At 36.8% G+C, this 22,746-nt stretch overlaps 1 long non-coding RNA gene across 1 annotated transcript in view; it reads left to right on the top strand.

Annotated features, from left to right (window-relative positions):
- The first annotated feature begins 280 nt into the window (after window positions 1-280).
- Window positions 281-22,746, top strand: part of LOC129902041 (uncharacterized) — a 28,546-nt gene continuing 6,080 nt past the window's right edge. The window contains exons 1-2 of the long non-coding RNA XR_008770033.1: window positions 281-545; window positions 633-763. This is a non-coding gene — a long non-coding RNA (uncharacterized LOC129902041). The remainder of the gene's footprint in view (window positions 546-632; window positions 764-22,746) is intronic.

Here is a 22,746-nt window from a genome sequence, read left to right as displayed (position 1 = left end):
GACTTAGCTACGAAATAAGTATTTTATCATAAAAATAGAAAGTAAAATTTTGTATTACTATGTAACGACAGATTAGCGATGGAATATGTATTCCATCGCTTAAAATTAACGTGAAATATTGTGCCTTAATTTTCACTGCGGATTTAGCAACAAAAAGGGTAGTAATTAAGTAATTAATAATTGGTGATGGATGTAGAAACAAAAAATTCATCACTATGTTTTTTAATAAATTAGCGATAAAAAAAAATCCACTGTTATCTTTTATTACAAATAAATTTTAGCAATTTCTAGCAACTGAAGGCGTATGTGTCGTTAAAGTCGTAGCTAGATTTATTGTAATTATACCCAAAGCTTTCTCTCACTCAAACTTTACAACACTAAACTTGTTCATCCTAAACTATTAGAGAAATCTCGAGAAATCCATAAGATAAATCTTAGAGAAATCCACAAGAGAAATCTCACAGAAAATCATTGAAGCTCTTATCTCAATTTCAGAAAACTTTCTTTCAATTTAAAACTTTCATCTTTGATGCTCTCTATTTCAGGTATTTACTTACTTGCTTGTATAAGATTAGTGAAATTTTAGAAGAATCTGAATAGTCACAAGTGTTCTGAAAATGTTTTTTTTTTAGCAAAATCCATAAGAGAAATCTACGAGAAGTCCATAAGAGAAATCTCACAGAAAATCATTGAAGCTCTCATCTCAATTTCAGAAAACTTCTTTTCAATTTGAAACTTTCATCTTTGATACTCTCTATTTCAGGTATTTACTTGCTTGCTTGTGTAAGATTAGTGGAATTTTAGAAGAATTTGAATAGTCACAAGTGTTCTGAAAATGGGGGTTTTTAGCAAATTCTCTTATTGTGATTTTTTCTTAACTACCGAGGTATTTCGGTTCTTGCTTGTGAAAGATTAGTGGAAAATAGGGTATTGTTCTCAACTCCCGAAGTATTTTAGTTTTTTCTTCTTGTCGTTGCATTTTTTTCATCTAAAAAATTGAGTTATGTTTGGATTTCGTGATTTTGAAATTGATTTTCTTATAAGAGTATATATTGGTTATTAAATTTTGTTTGTTTCTGATTCTGAAGGTATTATTACTCGTGAAGAATATGTGGAGCTTCATTTCTTCGTGAAGTAAACTTATTCTTCGTTTGTTGCTTATTAACCTTAAAATATCTATATTAAATGGAAGTAAACTCTCATTCTTTCTATCTATTTGTTTCTTTTGGATAGTTGATTAGTAATTTCGATGGATATTTGATAGATGATGCAATTATAATTTATTCATATTGTGTTATGTTTGTTTTGGTTGTTATTGTGAGTGTTGACTTAGGTCAACATTTGATTGAAAAGACCTTAGCCGGTTGTTTCTTCATTTTCATTGAGTTAGAAATATCATTTTTGATTGAGTAGCGTAGTTTATTTGCACTCAAGGAGTTACAAATAAATCTCAAGCCCTAGTCGGGGCATTTTCTCAACTCTAAAGTGAGCCGATGCAGTGTTGTTGGTGTCTACCTGGTTGTTTATGTGGTGTGATTAACTTAAGAATGGTTTGACTGTGTTTTGTATGAAATCATAAACACGACATCTGCATTTAGCATGTTTTGAACTAGAAATGACGGACAGGTGTAACTGAGACACTCTAATGATTTTATTACGATTTCTACTTGTGTTGGGCTCCGAGGGAGCACATTACTGATTTTTATCCAAGAAAACTTGGAGCTTTGAAAAACAGTATTTCTTTTTTGAAGGTTTTTGGTCCAAAGAGTTATTTACTTTAAGCATGGTGATTCCACTTTCAAGGCTTGAATATTTTGAGGAAAAATACCATTTTACGAGAGATTGGATAAAAAATAAGTTTTTCTTTAGAAGTACGGACTTCAACAGTTTTTGTTAAAAAATGGAATATTTTATTTGATATCGTGAGCCCGAGGGATTATGTCACGACCCAAAATGGCTATGAGTGGCACCCACAATTAACCTCATAGGTGGGAGAACCAATGATACACACACCAACTTATATTAGCAACTTAACTTATAAAATACGACAATAATGCGGAAGCTAAAACTTTATTAAAGTAAGAAATAATAAAATCCACTATAGTCCATTACGTAACGTTTTCCAAAATCTGAAAGTATCATATCAAGGAAATCTAATTCCAAAATATTAAGTGTGAGAGTATCGAACACTAGAATAAATAAATAACATAGTTTATGTCCGAAAACTAAGGACATCATGCCATGCCTGAGAGAATCCAATACGAGTTAGAAGAAATAGCTCACCCTGGAACCTGATGTGCTGGACACTGGCTAGAGCTGAGGTCGAGTCGAAGTCAATGGAACACTTGCTGTACTTCATAAAATAAAATAAAGAAGAATACAAGTAGGGGTCAATACAAGACAATATGTACTGAGTAGGCATCATCGACCGACTCAAAATAGAAATCAATATGCATAAAGTAATAGCAGGATATCAACCATAGAACTTAATAAGTGGCAACCAATAAGATCAATATCAAGTGACAACACAATGAACAATTACATAATCAGTCAATAATATCAAGAGTATACATGAGGATTCAGGCCTCCACACCACGATCTTTTGGGAAATGAGTTATTTGAAATTGGGTAATATTAAGTAATTTTAATATGTTTCCTTTAATATTACCGTGCCGGAACGTGACACCCGATGCAAATGTACCATTATGAAATGTGACACTTGATCCAATAATATAATTGATTTGTCATTCTTTATCATCACTTTCTACTTCATTAACAATATTTCATCAAGCCTTCTTTATTCAAGACATTACTTTGATAGAGTAAGTTCAAGATTATGGATTTCATGGTGGATTTCAGACCATCCACAACAACATATCAATCAACCAAACCATAAAAGTTAAATGTCTAGAAAACTTAATAACATTATTCAATGACTATCAATCACTATTAAGAGTCTCTCAATTATATAGAATAAATCATAACCTACCTCAACCGAAGAACCGAAAGTCAAGCAAGCTAATTCACCAATGGCTTTCCCTTCTTCAATGCCACACGTTTTCAATCTATCAAGTATACAATATTCGTAAGCAAACGAATCCATAGACACCAATAATATATTTATGTTTAACCTACATCCAACAACTCACCCAACTTTATAATCAATTCCCTAAAACTCAAGCCTAGGGTTAAACATCAATTCCTCCAATATCATAACTCTAATAATTTTCATATAATACAATACACTTAATATTTAATTACCTATCTCAATATATTAAAACTTTAATTAAAATGAGATAACCAAAAAGAATAAACTCCAAATTATTACGAAACTAGTACCTAACCTAACTATGCAGGACCCTATACCTAATCTTAAACATATCATCTATACCTAATTATTAAATCATGACTATCCAATGATTAGCCAATTATTGGGTCATGATTACACCCATATACTATAAGTATTTTGTCGCCCCAAATCCAAAATTCATTACTACATGTATATCAATTCAATTATTCTTTTGGTACTTTAATTATCCTTCTCACTCTTTCGCAACAAACATTAATATATTATAATATGACCCATCAATATTCATTCATGAATGCTAGAGCTAACAAAGGTTACCTGAAGCACTTGTTTCGACACCACAGCCTGCAGTAAGCTTCTGCCCTTACCCCTTTTTTTTCTTTCTAAAACTCTTATGTATAAAAAGTGACAAATACCCCTAACTTATTTTAACAAATATGGAATAAGTGGTATAGGGCATTAACTAAATTATCCATTTATCCCACCAACTAAATTAAATATTTAAAGTTACCTCTCAACTAAATAATTGTACCTACCAAATAGTCCAAAATACCTATAAAAAGTTTTACGGGATGAGTCTTTTATGAAATAAAAAGCTCTAGTACTCAAAATGACTTAAAGAGTCATTACAACAGATACCAATTTACCCACCGTTCATCTCCGAATGTTCAAAAGAAGAGTGAGGGTAGAAATGATACCTAACTCGACGAACAGATATGGATATCTTCCACGCATCTCCACCTCTGTCTCTCAAGTGGACTTCTCAATCAAATGATTCTTTCATTGGACCTTCACAAATGCAATCTCCTTAGATCTCAACTTGCGAACCTCCTTGTCTAGAATAACTACATGCTCCTCCTCATAGGATAAACTCTCATCAAGTAAGACTGAATCCCAACGAATAATATAATTTCCATCACCATGGTATTTCTTTAGCATAGACACATGAAATATTGGGTGCACTCTAGACAAACCTTGAGGTAAAGCCAATTCATAGGCCACCTCTCCAACACCCTTAAGAACTTCAGACAGTCTAATATTCCTCTAATTTAGCTTACCTGCTTAACAAACCTCACCACATCCTTCATGGGTGAAATTTTCAACAACAGCATAAACTTATGTCCCTAACCTTTCGGTCTGCATACTCCTTCTGCCTTCTATGAACTGCTAGAAGCTTCTCCTAAATGAATTTCATCTTCTCTAATGATTCCCTCAAAAGAGCAGTTCCCCAAGGTCTCACCTCAAATGCATCAAACCAACAAATAGGAGACCTACATCTTATACCATAAAATGCCTCAAATGGAGCCATATAAATATTCAAGTGATAGTTATTATTGTACGAAATCTCTGCCAAGAGTAAGAACTGATCTCAATGACCATCAAAATTTATCACGCATGCACGAAGCATATCCTCTAGCACTATTGTCTGCTCAGACTATCCATCTATCTAAGGATGAAATTTAGTACTAAGATCCAATCTAACACCTAAGTTAGAATGCAGGGTCCTCCAAAAGTTAGAAGTAAATTATGTACCTCTATCTGATATGATGAAAATCGAAACTCCATGCAATCAAAAAATCTAGTGAATATAGAGTTTGGCTAACTTTTCTGCATTATAAGTCACCTTAACTGGAATGAAGTATGCAGACTTAGTTAACCTGCCAACAATCACCTATATCTAATCAACTTACCCAAATTCCTTAGAAGACCAACTACAAAATCCATTGCAATCCTTTCCCACTTCTATTCAGACATGGACATTCTCTAAAGTGTCCCTCCAAGCCTCTAATGCTCATATTTTACCTATTGACTATTCATCCAACGGACAACAAAATCAATAATTTCACACTTCATTTTACTCCACCAATAATGTTGTTTCAGATCATAATACATCTTGGTTGCACCAGAATGTATAGAGTACCTCGAATTGTGAGCCTATGTAAGAATAATCTGAATCAAATCATCATGTACCTCATGCCAAAATTTAGAGAGATTCTTGGTCACCCTAATAATTCTATATACTATGATCACAGAACCTTTATTTATCATCAAGTGTCTATGTAACGCATCACAACAGTCATTGTAGTCCCATTAACAGAGTAGTTTCAATTTCCTCAAAATTCTCAATAACCATGTAGAACTGGAGGTCCATACCGTTGCGCTCCCATAAGTCATCTACCATAATTCAAACAATCCAAACCAACATTAAAACACAAGATCTTCCATACATTACTTTGTCACTCAAATCAAAACCCAAACTTCGTAAAAGTCGATGATAAACCCCTAGTAAGTTTGTGCCGAACTAGTTCACATTGCATGGTCATATCTGAACTTAAAGGCAAAAATACATATAGCCTTCAGCTCCTAACTAAGGGTCTATACGAGATGTCTTATTCCTTCACTTTCTTAGATTCTTCCCATGATGCAAATTTCAAATACTTTGAACTCTTTAATATACTAGACTCTTGTTCCTTTCGCCAACTCGTTTACTAATATTATCCTTTGACCAACAACCCATGATATTTTACCTCATCCTCTAAACCAAAACTTTTAGTGAAACCCTCCCTTAGGTCCTTTAACAATCAAAAGAAACCAAATTTACAATCCAAGCCATGCACAAGTCCTTCTAAATGATTAATACCCGATGCGATCAATCATTTCTAACTTATCCGTCTATACCTTGACAAAATATACTGCCACAAACGTAGACTCACAATGAATAACTTGAATTCTGATTCCAACCTTGTCACTTATTTCCCTTATCTATCAACATTAGCTCATACCTTGGAGATCTTTGTGAATTCTTGTATCTTAGCTTATCATTGATCGCCTCTCCATCGACTTTACTATATCCTTCGTTAAAAACCCAACTATACTAGTTATCAAACTCGAAACCACAAAAGAACTTATCACCACACTTGAGCCGAATGCTTGTAGACTTCTTTCTCAAATCTTATCTAACAGTTTTTAACACATATAAATAACACATAACACTATAACCATAACCAGAGCAAAATAGATGGAACCATGTGTCTTTGAATCCAATTATCCACTCTCTCTGAAGATACATCTTTGGCTTTGCAATATGGGTACCTATCATTTTTCTTGCCTCCTTCCGAAGGTTAAACTACATCCCACTAATTCTTTTCATCTATGACTCTAGCCTCTGTCAATTCTATTCGAGCGGTGTTTCAACACATCCTATCAATCAAAGTGGACGTTCCTAATTTCCATGGCCAATTGCATCCACAATGCCCCATGAACATTGGGAGAAGAAAGCCACCATACAGGATATTTATCGATGGATGGAGTTGTAGTGGAAGTTTCTGTTGTTCCTCATATGGGTTGCAAACTGCTCGACCTTAGGTAAGGTTGCAGTAGCTGTAAGAGAAAGAGGTATCGAATACGACAACTTTTACACAAATTTTCTTTCTTCCTTGTGATTCAACCACAACGGATTGGTACTATGAAAGAAAACCATCTCGTTTCCATATGACCACGCTACTCACCAAATAGTATAAAAGAACAACCTTAGATACTCGTAAGTCGTTATTACCATACCCAATCTATTTAACCAAAAATTCTTATCAGATAGTTGTATTACAATCACAATCTATCATGAACTCTTGTTACCATCATGCTCAGTAGCACTTGCCATCACCATAAGTCAACCTTTTTAGTGACATGACACCTCAAATCTAGCTATAACAACCAAATTCAAAGGACTAACCTAATTTTATATGCACTTTCTTACTAAAATCTTCAATTGCCTTTACCCAAGTTTACTCGTTGGGACTTCCTTTATCTATAATCTTATTGTTCCTATATCAATCCACTTCTTTGGAGATTACGATGAAATCAGCGGTCCTTATTTAGAATCCTCAAAATGCACTCTACAACTTAAATTCATTAATCAAAGATCCACCACTAAAATTTTCCTTATAAACAATGCTTAACCCAAGCATCTGTAGTAACAAAGTAGTTGGTTTCTCAACTTTGAATGTAACATTGAATCTCATTATACAAGCATGTGATACCACTGATAACTTCTTAAATAACTAGTATTCGCACTTGACAATCGACGTATTCATTTCCCTATACCACTAGTACCACACCGTGAAAGTCCGTTAGATCCACCACTAGAACACATTATACCTATCAAGAAGACCATACCCAAATGGCCCACACATTTCTACCTATTGAATAACTACAAAACATTACCAAATCAGATTTGTTTCATCTCTAGCCCAAATAATATGCATTCTATCGTAGATTATGTCACTAGCAAAAATAACACAATCCATAACTCTAACCAAGTAAGCATCGATATCATTGTAGAAGTCATATCATGACCCTCTTTGATATACACTTAATCTATGAAACCACAGTAGAGATTCTGACTTCAATTCTCTCACAAGGCAGCGAAATTCGCTCTTCTGGACTAAAGCAAAACAGAGTAGCATATTTGGATAAGGTACAAAACCTGGCCTTATAGGCTATAATAGACATCTTTCCTTGCTCTATATTTAGGAACTCATCTCCCCTCTTGTCCCTCAAGGTTCGGGGGATATACTTATCTATAAAGAAGTCATAAGATGTTGCCTAAGTCATACAAAACCTCTAACAACACTATCAAAAATGTTAGATCAGTATTTATCCTTAAGAGCGACAAAACTAGACTCAATGGTTCCCACATTCAATCACATATTGCCCAGAAATGATCATGAAGACTAGATGAATTAAGACTATCGGACAACTATAAGTATTCATGGTAGCTCTTCTATATATTCTCATAAGCAAATTGGTGCGTGTAGAACCATATATATACTTCAACTATCCCAAACAACCCTAAATCTGCCATAACTCAAATGACCCAAGTCTGCCCAAGGATATCACCCTACGAAGATGGCAATCACAGGATCAATACACCGGTCCACCACTAAGGTATCACCTATAAATATGGAAACACGCATGGCCATATGTAGAGAATTGTACTCCAAGCCATATTCAAAATGAAGTAGGTGATCACATAAGAATGTACAGAACCAAGGTTGAATAACACAAAATACTCCTTTTCTAGTGCCCATATCAAACATATTCATTCATATGACTCCATCTCTTTGATTTTTAGCTACCCACAATCAACCAGTACGATCCCCATTACAATCGTACACATACTTTATTTATCAAATACCACATACTCCTTATAGTACTCTAATTTAGAACAAGCTCTAACGAATGGCTTAGATATTGTTGTTGTTCTAGTTCTGATCATTTGCAAAAGTAGAGTGAAAAAGTTAGATACCAATTTGTATCACCTAGATACAATTGGATTCAAGTAACAACATGAGAGAAAGAAGGAATAGAGTTTTCCTAAGATCCCATAGCCTCTTAAAGAAAGTAAAGGTGTCCCCGTACCATTCCACAAGACTCTACTAGACCTGCCCTTGTGAGATGCGATCACTGTTCTGATACCAAGTTTGTCACGACCCAAAATGGCCATGAATGGCACCCACACTTAACTTCATAGGTGGGAGAATCAACGATATAAACTCCAACTTATATTAGCAACTCAACTTATAAAATATGACAATAATGTGGAGGCTAAAACCTTATTAAAGTAAGAAATAATAAAAGCCACTAAAGTCTATTATGTTATGTTCCCCAAAATATGAAAGTCATCATACCAAGGATATCTAATTCCAAAATACTAAGTTTGAGAATATCGAACACTAGAATAAATAAATAACATAGTTTGTGCCCAAAAACTAAGGACATCATGCCATACCTGAGAGAATCCAACACAAGCTAGAAGGAATAGATCACCCTGGAACCTGATGTGCTGGACACTGTCTAGAGCTGAGGTCGAGTCGAATTCGATGGAACACTCGCTGCACTCTACAAAATAAAATAAAGAAAAATATAAATAGGGGTCAGTATAGGACAACATGTACTGAGTAGGTATCATCGGCTGAATCAAAATAAAAATCAATATGCATAAAGTAATAGCAAGAAATAAACCATAGAACTTAACAAGTAGAAACCAACAAGATCAATATCAAGTGGCAACACAATGAACAATTATATAATCATTCAATAATATCAAGAGTATACATGAGGACTCAAGCCTTCACATCACGATCTTTTGGAAAATGAGTTATTTGAGATTGGGTAGTATTAAGTTATTTTAATATGTTTTCCTTTAATATTACCATGCCGAAACATGACATCCGATACAATAATATTGTGTCGAAACATGATACTCGATCAAAATATACCATGTCGGAATGTGACATCCGATCCAAATATACCGTGTTAGAATGAGACTCCCAATCTAAATATACCATGTCAAAATATTACATCCGATCTAAATATACTATGTCGGAATATGATACCCGATCCAAATATACCTTGTCGTAACTTGACACCGATCTAAATATACCGTATCAGAATATGACACCTGATCCAAGTGTACCATGTCAGAATGTGACACCCGATCCAATAATATAATTAATTTTTCATTCTTTATCATCACTTTCCATCTCATTTACAATATTTCATCAAGCCTTCTTTATTTAAGACATCACTTTGATAGAGAAAGTTCAAGATTATTGATTTTACGATCTTGGAATTTCAGGCCATTCACAACAACATATCAATCAACCAAACCACAACAGTTAAATGTATAGAAAATATCACAATATTTCTCAATGACTATCAATCACTATTAAGTGTCTCTCAATTATATAGAATAAACCATAACCTACCTTAACCGAAGAGCCGAAAGTCAAGCAAGCTAATTCACTAATGGCTTTCCTTTCTTCAATGCCTCACATTTTCAATCTATCAAGTATACAATATTCGTAAGCAAACGAATCCATAGACAATAATAATATATATATGTTTAACCTACACCCAACAACTCACCCAACTCTATAATCAATTCCATAAAACTCAAGTCTAGGATTAAGCATCAATTCCTCCAATATCATAACTCTAATGATTTTTATATAATATAATAAATCTAATATTTAATTATCTATCTCAATATATTAAAACTTTAATTAAAATGAGATAACCAAGAAAATAGTACCTAACCTAACTATGCAGGACCCTAAACCTAATCTTAAACATATCATCTACACCTAATTATTACATCATGACTATCTAATGATTATCCAATTATTGGGTCATGATTACACCCATATACTATAAGTATTTTGTTGCCCCAAATCCAAAATTCATTACTGCATGTATATCAATTCATTTGTTCTTTTGGTACTTCAACTATCCTTCTCACTCTTTCGCAACAAACATTAATATATTATAATATAACCCATCCATATTCATTCATGAATGCTAGAGCTAACAGAGGTTACCTGAAGCACTTGTTTTGACACCATAGCCTGCAGTAAGCTTCTGCCCTTACCATTCTTTTTTTTTCTTTTTTAAAACTCTTATGTATAAAAAGTGACAAATACCCCTAACTTATTTTAACAAATATGAAATAAGTGGTATAGGGTATTAACTAAATTATCCATTTACCCCACCAACTAAATTAATATCTAAAGTTATCCCTCAACTAAATAATTGTACCTACCAAATAGTCCAAAATACCCATAAAAAAATTTACGGGATGAGTCTTTTATGAAATAAAAAGCTCTAGTACTCAAAATGACTTTATGGGTCATTACAGATTATTCCATGTTACTGTCACGACCCAACTCCGTAGGCCGCGACTGGGGTCAGACCTGGACCCCCCGTACACATATCTATCAGCTGTGGTCACATTGAACTATAAATAAAACAATATATCATATAACAGAGCCCCACTGGGCGATAACATTTTCATAAATTGTAGCCCTTTTCGTTTGTATCACAACATGACAGGGCACGCAAGCCGACAAGGCTGCCATAACATAATAATATACATCATATATCATGTAGACCCAGATGAATCAAACTGACATACACAACCCACATATACATGTCTGCAGACCTCTAAACATATAAATGACAACATATGGCGGGACAGGGCCCCCGCCGTACCCCTGAATGGATAAAACAATTTCTATACATCCGTGGACAGTATCAAAAACTAGGCCCCGATACAGGGGAGCCTCTCCCAGCTGAGCTGCATGGAATCCTAAACTAACGGACTCCCAAAATCTGTATCTGTACCTGCGGGCATGAACGCAGCCCCCCGAGAAAGGGGGTCAGTACGATATATGTACTGAGTATGTAAAACATAATATAATACAATTGGAAGCATATCTGAGATAGAGAATAGGGGATACGATATCAATTCAGAAACCTGTACCTGTACTTTGTGAATTACAAAAACATGCATGTTCGAGTCATATCATATAGCCGGCCCTTTCGGGGGTCCAGTGAATCATCTCTGTAAACCCATCATGGCCCCAGTGCCATCACCACCTTATTACAACACATCATCATATATCTATACACGTATCCTGACCCTCTATTGAGGGACTCAGGGAATAATGCAGTGAACTGTGCACGAGAACATATCCTGGCCCGGGACTCAGGGAAAGAAGTGTTACAATATACACGAGTAGAGTAGTGAGTAACTATATGCAATTTAAATCATTATTAGAGACTTGACCGTATAAGAAGATTAAAATTTTGTCGGAGGACTCGAGTAGTAGTGTAGTCATCTCGAGTGACTTCTAAATGCCATTATGGGCAATATCAATTATAATCTCGGGGCTCCTAGACATGTACTAAAGTAAAGACAAATCGCTTATGGAACCAGAAACATTTGTTAACAAAAAGTCTGTAAGACTTGGAGCCTGTATATTTGTTATCTCTTTAGCATATAACAGTTTCCAGGGAAATAGTTCGGCTACTGTAGGAGTTCAATATTCAGAAGTAAGTAAGAGATGTTCGAGAATAGAGTTACCCTAGAGCTCATATCATATTCAACTTACAACTAAGACAAAGGCATGCCCAAAAGAAGAAAGAGAATAAGCTTTATGTAGTCTGTACTTTCCTTCAGGGGATCTGCATACACATATTTCGTACCCGACCCATCATGGGGCTCGGTGAATCATTATGGCATCATAATCTCATTTTTGTACCAAATACGTGTCAAGAAAAATGAGAGATAGCTTTTCACACACTACTATTTAACACGTAGAAGCCTTACTAGGCAATACTCAATCCTTACAGAAATTCCAAAACTAAGCAGTGGATAGGGGTTATGAGGCGTACTTGGAGTTTTGGGAATGGAATTATCCCCACATTCCACACATAATTCACTTAAGGCTAAAACTTGCCAAAAGGAAAGAAAGATAGCTGTACGAGCCTATACCAAAACATGCCAAGAGAAAGCTTTACATACCTCTTGGGAGTTACCCTTTATCCTGCTCGCCTCGTCGTCTTCTGAACCTATTCAATATAAAGTAATACGAATATCAACTACTCTTAACTTTTCAGTATCTGAGGTCACGCCTTAATGTTAATGGAATCTATTCCCTTAGTCGTTTCCTCGACTAGTTCTTTAGTTTGTTAAGGCGTTAACGAAAATTGGGCAGCACCTCCCCTATAATGTGCCCTATCCAAATTTCTAATTAGGTCCCTAAGACCTACAGCCAACCAACAACAACAACCTGCAGCAATTTATACTAACAATATACAACATAAACTCCAAATGACTTATTCAAAAAGATTATATCAGATAGGGTGTCTAGTCTTTATTTTACAACGCCTTTAATTATACGCAACGGGGGGTCATGTGGAATCAACCAGAAGCACCCTAACCCACATTAGAACATATTTAGGCCCTGAAACAAGACACCACACCCCTGAAGCAGCAACTCACAAGAACAACGCCTTACCTTGACGACAATTCGACTATAACGACTACACTTTAGTTTATTCCGAATACCAAGTATTCTAATGATATTTACACACTTCCAGCCACCTATAGGGCGTGTAACATGCTCCATCAGAACACATAAAGCTCAAATTTAAAGAAGAAACCTTACCTTACGTTAAACTTGTCAAACTCGCCAAAACTATCCAAAATGTGAAATCTGGACAGCTTACTGTTTTACCTTGTCGCTTCGTTTCGAAGGGGTAATGGAGGGAAACAGGATTTACGTCCTACATGAAAGTTATAGAAATGTGTCTTAGGGTCGCAAACAATTTCGAATCATCCCTACATCAATTTTGTACAAAAAGATATGACCAAAATACTTACAGCTGTCCGTGTAGAATTTCCAAAACCAAATCTGAGCAGTACCTCCTCTACGCTTCATCACCATTTTTCGAACTGATAAATGTAAAATTGGATTTTGGAGTCTGAATGAAAGTTATATACCCACGAAATACCTTTCCAAAACATATTAAATCACTCAAAACTAATCTGTACACAAGAAGTTATACCAATATTACTAACCACTGTCCCTTCCAAAAACGGGTTTGTTAACTAGCATTTTCTCTTATTTTCTCTTTCAAATTCCAATTGCAAAGATGGAGTTTTACTTCCATGAAGGTATTAAAATACATATATACGTATCCACGTACTTAAGGTACACCGTATATAATTAATTCACGGAAGAAAATTGGAAAACTAACCTTTAAACTTCAAGAACCATGGCTGCTTCTCTATTTCTCTCCCTCACGTTTTTTTTCTCTATGTTGGCTGGTGTTTTGATGGATAACTGAAGTATATGATATATATATCAACATATATATGTGGCTTTAGGGTGTGACACGTGTCCAGCCCCTATTGGGCCACCGTATCATGCTGCCAACTATGGGATGCCATGTGGCAGTGGGGTCCACCCCCCAAGCAGGTGGGTCACCTGCTTGCTTGAGGTGCTGCCACGTGTCGCTTCTTCATTGGCTACCACGTGTCGTCTTTTTTCCCTTCCTCGTGGGCTCGTAATCTCGTCTTATTTTATGTACCTATGTAATCCGTGCTACGTAAGTTTGATATATGCTTAAGTAGCTCAAGTGCATATAACTTCTAACTTAGTAGCTTACATAGGTAAATCGAGTCCTACGACTCATTACTTGGCCTCTAATTCCTTCCGGACTCTTATGATTTCATCTCCAACCTTCTCTAGTATGGGGTATCACATTCTCCCTTCCTTAGAGCCGTTTGATAGTGTTGTAACTTAAGTGGCTCACATGCTAGCTTCTAAGTAACTTAAGGGACATTCCGAGTTCAAAGATGTGGGGTGTAACATCCTTCCCCCCTTTAGAACATTCGTCCCCGAATGTTAAATGCAACCTTCTGTAAGACTTTATATAAATTATAGAGGGGTTCCTTTCCTTTATGCTATCACATGCATTCCCATCTATATTATTAACATACGAGTTCTCAAGAGTTGGAGTTACTTATAGACATCAGTTACAGGTGCAAATACTTATATTCCATGTTCTCTTCAGTTCCCCGATCATCCTTTTTCTGGTTTTGATTTTTCCACCGTAACTTGACGGAAGATACGTCTTTAGTCTACAATCTTCCAGTTTGCCGATCCAGGATGGTGGTAGGATTTTCCTCATAGGATTCCATCTACTGGACCTCATTTATGGAATATACCCTGGGTGACTCGTCAGTATCTAATGGACTGGGTGTATAGTTTCCAACTGAGGTGGTAAGCTTAACTTACCATCCACGTTGCCCACCTTATGAGTAACTTAATACCGTCTAATATATTCTGGGTCAAGTTCCTTTTCTAGGTGACCCTATGATGAACATCCAATCATCAACTTGAACTCTGTATGTCGACGTCAATTATCTGTATGTCATTCCTGCCGACACTAGGCTTTTAGTCAATAGCTTGCTTAATCATGTCGAGGCCATTGGAATACTAGAGTAGTAATTATTATTGTAGGCAACTTGATAAGTGATGGATAATCATTCCGGCTACCTTCGAAGTTAATCTCCCGGTTCGTGACATATCTTCTAGCGTCTAATAGTGCGCTCAGTCTGTTTAGTAGCTCGAGGGAGAAATGCGGTACTAAGACCTGTCTGTGCTCCTGACCTCTTCTTGGACTGATCTCAAGGCATTAATTATAATTGAAGTCCCTTTATCTGGATATTAGAGGAGGAAACCTCACGGAACCTTACCATTCTCCATGTTCTATAACTCCCTCTAATTTCAGCAACATAGGTGCTCTTGATTGAAAGCAAATGGGCTGATTCCTTAGCCTAATCACAACAACTCATATAGCACCCTACTCTTACCAAGTATAAAATGGGTGCGTAATGACGTGGATAATTTGGGAACCGTTAGCCTCGTATAGTCTTTCTCGACTCTTTTCAGAACTTTAATTGGCCTATATTGTTATTCTGTGGTTTTCCACTCGTTAACTGGTTCTATGTTGAAGAACTGTGGCATTCAAGTGTGTTGTCAGTTAGCAATTAGCTAATCCTCCTTGTATTGCTTAAGTTCTTGTTAGAATTGCCTTAACGTATCTTATAATACTCTGGTACATCATCTCATATCGTTTCTCCGTTGCTAGTTCAGATTCTTCCATCTTGCGTGATCATACCAGCACTAACGCATTAAGTTCCATCAGAATTTTGAAGTTAAGCATGCTAGGGCGAGAGTAATATTGGGATGGGTGACCTTCCTGGGAAGTCTTCGTGTATCATTTCACTGTAATCCTTTCTACGATGTGCGGACACTCAATTTAGCCCAAGATTTACCTCAGTGTTGTCTCGCGAGTCTTTATGTTTTGCCCTGTCCTTCCTTTGTTATCTTGCGACCAGTATCGGTGTAGACCTTTAGTTCCGCTATGACTATGTCCCTTTTTGGTCAGTTTGGTTTAACTTCCCCTATTGTATTCCCCCCTTTCTGTACACACCCATTCATTAGGGTGGGCTACTGAGTAGTGCTAAAGTTCTTTCATATAGTGACCTTTGGAGCCATTTTGAGTTTTGGCTATTATTAGCTGGCATAGCTTTAAAGGAATTTGACATATAAGCTCCCCTATCCTTTATTCACTTTGTGTTCTTCTCATTTTCTACCACAGGAGGCTTTCTATTCCTTTGTCCTTGGTTATACATTTATCGCAACATCATTTGCGACCAACTCTATAGCCAACATTTTGGCTTTTTGGTCTAGCATGTTGTCATTATCCTTCGTAGTGTCTCTTGAATTATTTGATATCCTTTCATGGTTACACTATTTTGTTTTTATACGTAGCCGCCTTCTAGTGTTATGTTGTTCAGGGTCTCATCACAACTTCTTATCGCTGCCTTATGTAGCATTCTGGCTTCCATCCAACTATTGGTAGCCTCCGAACCTTCTTAACATGGTTCGGCAAGATACCTTATTGAAGTTAAGACGTTCGTCTCAAATATATTCCCATATCGATTGCCTTCACCTTACTTTTGCCATTTTCTCATTAACTTCCCCCCTTTAGAGGGTACTCGCACTTTCATTTATTTGTACTTGTAGTCGTTCAATTTCAATTAGGCAGTACTAGTATTCCGACGATAACTATTCCAAGTTTTCTTGAAGAAGTGGCTTTGTACCAACCTATATCCTTTGTTTCTTGGGACGAATAGACGTTGCATCATTTGTTTCTTAAGTTTTCCATCCTCGTCCCTTAAGGGTTCCACTATTTTTGGGGCGACGTTGTGTACACGCGTCATTTTTTTGTATCGTAAGCCCCATGCTCTTACTGCGTTCTCAACGCAGGCCTTTAACTTAGTCAACGCATACTATGTGTGTCTGACTAGTGGTTCCACTTTGTCCCTGCATACTCGTATGACACTGTTCAATTCATACTTACATATCCCCTTTTTATTTCGTATTCGTATTCAGTTCCTGACATCTCTCTAAGGTGCTTCTATTCGAAGCTCTTTCCCCAATTAGTCGGTGGAAAACTATAAACTGTTATCGTAAACCCTTTTCCAATCATTGTTGGAAGAGACTCGAATCCCTTAATCATCATAGTACTTCCATTTTTATACTCGACCTACCTGGTTTCCTTTTGAGTTTATCTCGAGTTAGGAACAACTTATCTAATTTACAATTAGAAGTTGAGGGCTTGGTACTTCCAGAATGAGTGAAGCTCAATTATTGGGCATCTTACCTTTCCACCGGATCTCCTCTTTTTTTTTCTACAACATAATTACGGTTGGAGATACTACGGTCTGAACTGTACTGCTCAGATAGCCTTTTATTTCTTCGAAATGATTTCCTTGAATAAGAAGAGTATCCTTTATTGACGACATGAAGAGTACCTCTTATAACTTTAACTGAATATAATAGGGGTACTTAATATCAATCTCCAGGACATCTTAAAAATCTACGTTTCATTCCCTGTTCTTGTCCTGGGAAAATTTCGATAGAGTTTCCTCTATATTTCTTACTTATCCCAAACCTACATGTAGAAAATACCAACAATGCCTCACAAGGCCAACACATATATATATATTCATGTCACAGCCGCACAGGGCTTTCAACGTCAACAATAATATAAAAATACTGGACTTACCTCATATGTCCAACTTCAAACTGCATCTATTGCACTTCCTGACTGCATTCCCTTCAGGTTTCAGCTTTACATTTCAAATAATACTTCACTACCTTACCAAACAGATATCTTCCGTGCCTTCACTTTACTTACCTGCGTGCTTCGTGATGTCCCATGTCGTCAATTACCTCCTTTGTTGGTGTCCTCCCTCTGTTAAGATCCAAGGTTAGTATAAGGAATTTTCCTATAACTCGGATCTATAGCACGATCTCAGATGTAGAAGAAAGGTAACATCCTAAATGTCCTATAGCTTCCTGTTTATAGATGTGGCGCGCAACACATCGATAACCAAGACTCTATTAGACACGGTCTGCAGACTCTCCGAGGACGAACTGCTCTGATACCACTTCTGTCACGACCCAACCCGGTAGGCCGCGACTGGGGTCAGACCTGGACCCCCCGTACACATATCTATCAGCTGTGGTCACATTGAACTATAAATAAAACAATATATCATATAACAGAGCCCCATTGGGCGATAACATTTTCATAAACTGTAGCCCTTTTCATTTGTATCACAACATGCCAGGGCACGCAAGCCGACAAGGCTGCCATAACATAATAATATACATCATATATCATGTAGACCCAGCTGAATCAAACTGACATACACAACCCACATATACATGTCTGCAGACCTCTAAACATATAAATGACAACATATGGCGGGACAGGGCCCCCGCCGTACCCCTGAATGGATAAAACAATTTCTATACATCCGTGGAAAGTATCAAAAACTAGGCCCCGATACAAGGGAGCCTTTCCCAGCTGAGCTGCATGGAATCCTAAACTGACGGACTCCCAAAATCTGTATCTGTACCTGCGGGCATGAACGCAGCCCCCCGAGAAAGGGGGTCAGTACGATATATGTACTGAGTATGTAAAACATAATATAATACAACTGGAAGCATATCTGAGATAGAGAATAGGGGATACGATATCAATTCAAAAACCTGTACCTGTACTTTGTGAATTACAAAAACATGCATGTTCGAGTCATATCATATAGCCGGCCCTTTCGGGGGTCCGGTGAATCATCTCTGTAAACCCATCATGGCCCCAGTGCCATCACCACCTTATTACAACACATCATCATATATCTATACACGTATCCTGACCCTCTATTGAGGGACTCAGGGAATAATGCAGTGAACTGTGCACGAGAACATATCCTGGCCCGGGACTCAGGGAAAGAAGTGTTACAATATACACGAGTAGAGTAGTGAGTAACTATATGCAATTTAAATCATTATTAGAGACTTGACCGTATAAGAAGATTAAAATTTTGTCGGAGGACTCGAGTAGTAGTGTAGTCATCTCGAGTGACTTCTAAATGCCATTATGGGCAATATCAATTATAATCTCGGGGCTCCTAGACATGTACTAAAGTAAAGCCAAATCGCTTATGGAACCAGAAACATTTGTTAACAAAAAGTCTGTAAGACTTGGAGCCTGTATATTTGTTATCTCTTTAGCATATAACAGTTTCCAGGGAAATAGTTCGGCTACTGTAGGAGTTCAATATTCAGAAGTAAGTAAGAGATGTTCGAGAATAGAGTTACCCTAGAGCTCATATCATATTCAACTTACAACTAAGACAAAGGCATGCCCAAAAGAAGAAAGAGAATAAGCTTTATGTAGTCTGTACTTTCCTTCAGGGGATCTGCATACACATATTTCGTACCCGACCCATCATGGGGCTCGGTGAATTATTATGGCATCATAATCTCATTTTTGTACCAAATATGTGTCAAGAAAAATGAGAGATAGCTTTTCACACACTACTATTTAACACGTAGAAGCCTTACTAGGCAATACTCAATCCTTACAGAAATTCCAAAACTAAGCAGTGGATAGGGGTTATGAGGCGTACTTGGAGTTTTGGGAATGGAATTATCCCCACATTCCACACATAATTCACTTAAGGCTAAAACTTGCCAAAAGGAAAGAAAGATAGCTGTACGAGCCTATACCAAAACATGCCAAGAGAAAGCTTTACATACCTCTTGGGAGTTACCCTTTATCCTGCTCGCCTCGTCGTCTTCTTAACCTATTCAATATAAAGTAATACGAATATCAACTACTCTTAACTTTTCAGTATCTGAGGTCACGCCTTAATGTTAATGGAATCTATTCCCTTAGTCGTTTCCTCGACTAGTTCTTTAGTTTGTTAAGGCGTTAACGAAAATTGGGCAGAACCTCCCCTATAATGTGCCCTATACAAATTTCTAATTAGGTCCCTAAGACCTACAGCCAACCAACAACAACAACCTGCAACAATTTATACTAACAATATACAACATAAACTCCAAATGACTTATTCAAAAAGATTATATCAGATAGGGTGTCTAGTCTTTATTTTACAACGCCTTTAATTATACGCAACGGGGGGTCATGTGGAATCAACCAGAAGCACCCTAACCCACATTAGAACATATTTAGGCCCTGCAACAAGACACCACACCCCTGAATCAGCAACTCACAAGAACAACGCCTTACCTTGACGACAATTCGACTATAACGACTACACTTTAGTTTATTCCGAACGCCAAGTATTCTAATGATATTTACACACTTCCAGCCACCTATAGGGCGTGTAACATGCTCCATCAGAACACATAAAGCTCAAATTTAAAGAAGAAACCTTACCTTACATTAAACTTGTCAAACTCGCCAAAACTATCCAAAATGTGAAATCTGGACAGCTTACTGTTTTACCTTGTCGCTTCGTTTCGAAGGGGTAATGGAGGGAAACAGGATTTACGTCCTTCGTGAAAGTTATAGAAATGTGTCTTAGGGTCGCAAAAAATTTCGAATCATCCCTACATCAATTTTGTACAAAACGATATGACCAAAATACTTACAGCTGTCCGTGTAGAATTTCCAAAACCAAATCTGAGCAGTACCTCCTCTACGCTTCATCACCATATTTCGAACTGATAAATGTAAAACTGGATTTTGGAGTCTGAATGAAAGTTATATACCCACGAAATACCTTTCCAAAACATATTAAATCACTCGAAACTAATCTGTACACAAGAAGTTATACCAATATTACTAACCACTGTCCCTTCCAAAAACGGGTTTGTTAACTAGCATTTTCTCTTATTTTCTCTTTCAAATTCCAATTGCAAAGATGGAGTTTTACTTCCATGAAGGTCTTAAAATACATATATACGTATCCACGTACTTAAGGTACACCGTATATAATTAATTCACGGAAGAAAATTGGAAAACTAACCTTTAAACTTCAAGAACCATGGCTGCTTCTCTATTTCTCTCCCTCACGTTTTTTTTCTCTATGTTGGCTGGTGTTTTGATGGATAACTGAAGTATATGATATATATCAACATATATATGTGGCTTTAGGATGTGACACGTGTCCAGCCCCTATTGGGCCACCGTATCATGCTGCCAACTATGGGATGCCACGTGGCAGTGGGGTCCACCCCCCAAGCAGGTGGGTCACCTGCTTGCTTGAGGTGCTGCCACGTGTCGCTTCTTCATTGGCTACCACGTGTCGTCTTTTTTCCCTTCCTCGTGGGCTCGTAATCTCGTCTTATTTTATGTACCTATGTAATCCGTGCTACGTAAGTTTGATATATGCTTAAGTAGCTCAAGTGCATATAACTTCTAACTTAGTAGCTTACATAGGTAAATCGAGTCCTACGACTCATTACTTGGCCTCCAATTCCTTCCGGACTCTTATGATTTCATCTCCAACCTTCTCTAGTATGGGGTATCACATTCTCCCTTCCTTAGAGCCGTTTGATAGTGTCGTAACTTAAGTGGCTCACATGCTAGCTTCTAAGTAACTTAAGGGACATTCCGAGTTCAAAGATGTGGGGTGTAACAGTTACACTACATGCATATTGCATATGTTGATGAGCTCCGGCGGCCCGCTTATTGAATTTCTAGTTTTATGATTACTGCATCTATAGTTGAGCTCAAGCATATTTCGTATTGTTTGAGGAGTCTATGGTATGGCCAGCGAGACAATTACAGAACTTTTTACTTTATTCATGCATTGACCACATATATATTGCATCACCTTGTTTTGTATATCTATCTATGATCGCCTTGATTTGTATGGCAAGGATTCATTATTTTTATCTTGCTCACTGATTGTGGTGTCTGTATATCCTAGTTAACTATTGAATCATATTATTAGTACCATCATGCTTCTTAATAGATATATGATCTTTTTGAGCTTGGTCGACCTATGATATGTACTGAGTATCCTATGTTTGATACTCATACTACATTTCTACATCTTTTTTTATGCAACTCCTAGTATGAGTCATCCTTGTTGAGTTTAGATCTCCTGTGGCTTTCACATATTTGGATCATGGTGAGCTCTTGGCATCTGGAGATTTGCTGATTTCCTTCTTTATGCACTATCTATATAGTTTGTACTTTTGATTAGACAGATCTAATGTATATAGCCTTTCTGCACTAAAATTCTCTTGTATTGGTGACACTAGGTCCAGGAGTTGGATTCCTATGCATAGTTATGTCTTTCAAGTTTACTTTCAATCTCTTTTTGTATATTTTGTATCATTTTGTATCTATCTATGCTTTGGGCCCCTCTTCTTCTTATTATTGCTTCTATGTAGTTGTGCTTAGTGTTTTATTTACTTTTTTGATTTGGATTTTTGGCTTGTCTACTAAAGGGTTATGATAGGCACCATCATAGCCCTATTTTAAGTTGTAACAACATGGTATTAGAGCTTTAGGTTCATCGGTCTTGCCAGTACAAGATCCAGTTCCTAATAGAGTCTCACGAATAAGTACAATGATGTTCTGTAATGATCCTCCAGGTCATTTCGGTGTTAATGTCCCTTTTTCATTGGTTAGAGCTTTCCTATAGGGACCCTATTCATATATAACTTACTGACACTGATAGTTCGATC

Source organism: Solanum dulcamara, chromosome 9 (assembly GCF_947179165.1).
Source record: "Solanum dulcamara chromosome 9, daSolDulc1.2, whole genome shotgun sequence".
In the NCBI taxonomy this organism is placed as follows: Eukaryota; Viridiplantae; Streptophyta; class Magnoliopsida; order Solanales; family Solanaceae; genus Solanum; species Solanum dulcamara.
This window is presented reverse-complemented; position numbering and strand designations above follow the sequence as displayed.